Raw genomic sequence first — 3,387 nt, 5'->3', positions numbered from 1 at the left:
CAAATTTACATGTTTTTTAACATATTTACAATGAGTGAACAAATGTACATGTTTTTTAACAAATTTACAATGAGTGAACAAATTTACACGTTTTTTTTTTAAATTTACAAGTGTTCAAACAAATTTACAATGAGCGAACAAAATTACAAGTTTTAAAACAAATTTACGTTTATTACGGAAAGGGTAGGTACAATACGCTGACGTCACGCATCTGAGCCTCCGGTGGGAGGAAACCCGGAAGTATCGGCGTGAATCACATGAGAGTTGTGAATGCGATGTTGTGTATTAGGCTGTACATAATATTAACGGAAAGAGAGTGATAATATATAACCTTTCATCGCTTCCGAAGTGACTAAAAGGGATATTGGACCTTATTTTCAGGTAAGTGAAATAGTTTTAGTTAGCTAACGTTAGCTGTCCAAGTTGCACACGTTTTGGATGGCAGTTATCAAAATAATTCACTGACTTTCTCATTAGATTACAGACAACACGAGAGGGTGCTTCAAACTTTTTAATCAGGACTGCATTGTTTGTTCGCTCCCGGGGTTACATAGACTGAAACGAGGAAGTGTGACGAGTTTGTTTACATGGTGCTGTAAACTTCAACCCAGGAGGACACTTCAAAGGAATCAAGGGTGCGTTAACTTGTTCGATGATATAATCTGAATAATCTTTAAAAGATTAGGATTTTATGTAGTGACTAATGAGACGATTTGTTAAAATTACCTATATTTATACTATAAATTATATTTTCATTTAATCATTTAAACCTCTCTGAGTGTGACAGTATTGTAATGTTTTATCATATTACAAAAACTCTAATGTTGCCTAAGCAAACTGTCATTTATGTCAGATAGATAGATAGATAGATAGATAGATAGATAGATAGATAGATAGATAGACTGCCAAGACTGAAATCATGATTATGTTAATTTCCAGTGTCTGTGATATTGAAACACTAAAGGAAGAAGAGGAGGACCACCATTCGTTTCCTGAGCAGAAAAAAAATTAAGCATGTAATTCATTGATGAAAATTAGAACAAATAAATCTCATGACTTCATTGATCTTTCTTTTTTTACATGTAATTTTCTCCTCTTTCTCAATACACAGATCTAACAGTGGTTCTGGGGCATTGCAAGACTATGGTTACCTGGAAACATCTCCTATTATGGAAGATTATCGCAACATTTGTGTCTTGGATCATTTTTTCTTGTTTCTCTGCCACAGATTTAGCTGTAAGGTTTAAAGGTCCCGTTTATCCTGATCCCATTTTTTAAACTTTAGTTGGTGTGTAATGTTGCTGTTAGAGCATAAATAATATCTGTAAAATTATAAAGCTCAAAATTCTATATCAAGCGATATATTTTCTTTAATAGAATTTCCCTTTCAAAGCCTATAGCAAACGGCCAGTTTGGACTACAGCCCTCTACTTCTCGATTGAATGACATCCAAAGAAGAGTTTTTTACTAACCTCTGCCCACTGGAATATGTCAGTCGCCAGCTAAACTCAAGTGGCTCTACTAAGCTGCTGTTGAATCACAGCACACTAAACAAACTACATAATCAGAACTCGATAGGTATTTCTGAAGGAGGGACTTTATAGAACAAGGAAGACATCAGCTCGTTTTTAGTAAAGTAAAAACAGCGCTAGAGAGTATGTGAAAAATATTGTCTTTTTTTACACACAAAACATGAACACACGCTATATTGCACACCATAAACACAATCATAGTTTGTGTTAAATACTCTCATTCTCACGGCACCCATTCACGGCAGAGGATCCCATTGTAAGCAATGTAATGCTTAATTTCTCCAAATCTGTTCCAGTGAAAAAACAAACCATCTATATCTTGGGTGAAAAATTACTTTAATCCCAAAAACAAACGTTTTTCATTAAAATGTTTTTACTTTGCTTTATTGTTACAATTTGTACAGTAGATAGAAAATATACATTGGAACAAATGTATATACAGTGGTGTGAAAAGGTGTTAGCCCCCATCCAGATTTCCCATGTTATTATTGCATATTTGTCACACTTTAATGTTTCAGATCATCAAACAAATTCAAATATTAGTCAAAAAATAAAACCCAAGTGAACACAACATGCATTTTTTAAATGAAGGTTTTTATTATTAAGGGAAAAAATCAAAACTACATGGCCCTGTGTAAAAAAGTGTGTTAGTACCCACTGGCTTTTAATGTAAATATGTTTGGTTCTAAAAATGTACATATATATTTTTTCATACTTGAGACAATATACATTGAAGTTCATTTATAAATAAAACTATATTTTGAACAATGAGTGAAATTAAGTTTCTTTAATGTAGAAATGAGTTGTTCTAAAACTGTACAGTTATTTACTTAACACGTATCTAATGTGTGCATTGCATGTCTGTTAGAAGTGTGTGTGCTATTCCTGGGTTTATAAGCATGTGTTAAGCAGCCAGTAGTTAAAAAACGAGTCCAACTTAATTTTTACTGACTTCCATTTCTCTAAATATACTATTTGGAGGGTTTAGCCTCCGCCCACATCTCCATCAAAGTAAATGCGTTCCAGGTGGATTCGGAAGTCAGTTCTGGTTTTGACAAAAAAATCACACCATGTTATCCCTGTGATTCCTCTGATAGTGTCCTCCTGGGTTGGAGTTTACAGCACCATGTAAACAAACTCCTCACGCTTCCCCGTTTCAGTCTATGTAACCCCGGGAGCGAACGAACAATGCAGTCCAAAAAGTTTGAAGCACCCTCTCGTGTTGTCTGTAATCTAATGAGAAAGTCAGTGAATTATTTTGATAACTGCCATCCAAAACGTGTGCAACTTGGAAAGCTAGCGTTAGCTAACTAAAACTATTTCACTTACCTGAAAATAAGGTCCAATATCCCTTTTAGTCACTTCGGAAGCGATGAAAGGTTATATATTATCACTCTCTTTCCGTTAATATTATGTACAGCCTAATACACAACATCGCATTCACAACTCTCATGTGATTCACGGCGATACTTCCGGGTTTCCTCCCACCGGAGGCTCAGATGCGTGACGTCAGCGTATTGTACCTACCCTTTCCGTAATAAACGTAAATTTGTTTTAAAACTTGTAATTTTGTTCGCTCATTGTAAATTTGTTTGAACACTTGTAAATTTTTAAAAAAACGTGTAAATTTGTTCACTCATTGTAAATTTGTTAAAAAACATGTACATTTGTTCACTCATTGTAAATATGTTAAAAAACATGTAAATTTGTTTAAAAAACTTGTAAATTTGTTCAATCATTGTAAATTTGTTTAGAAAACTTGTACATTTATTCACTCATTGTAAATGTGTTAAAAAAACTTGTAAATTTGTTAAAAAAAACTTGTAAATTTGTTAAAAAAACTTGTAAATTTGTT

The 3,387-nt window shown here is 33.5% G+C and overlaps 1 long non-coding RNA gene across 2 annotated transcripts; it reads left to right on the top strand.

Moving 5' to 3' along the window:
- The first annotated feature begins 223 nt into the window (after positions 1 to 223).
- On the top strand, positions 224 to 2,303 carry LOC135757726 (uncharacterized). 2 transcript variants are annotated; one of them, XR_010536327.2, is made up of 5 exons: positions 224 to 381; positions 478 to 635; positions 940 to 1,016; positions 1,112 to 1,236; positions 1,394 to 2,303. It is a non-coding gene; the product is annotated as an uncharacterized lncRNA (long non-coding RNA). The 2 variants fall into 2 exon arrangements; XR_010536326.2 differs by having other exon boundaries at positions 1,112 to 2,303.
- The last annotated feature ends 1,084 nt before the right edge of the window (positions 2,304 to 3,387 follow it).

Source organism: Paramisgurnus dabryanus, chromosome 16 (genome assembly GCF_030506205.2).
Source record: "Paramisgurnus dabryanus chromosome 16, PD_genome_1.1, whole genome shotgun sequence".
In the NCBI taxonomy this organism is placed as follows: domain Eukaryota; kingdom Metazoa; phylum Chordata; class Actinopteri; order Cypriniformes; family Cobitidae; genus Paramisgurnus; species Paramisgurnus dabryanus.
This window is presented reverse-complemented; position numbering and strand designations above follow the sequence as displayed.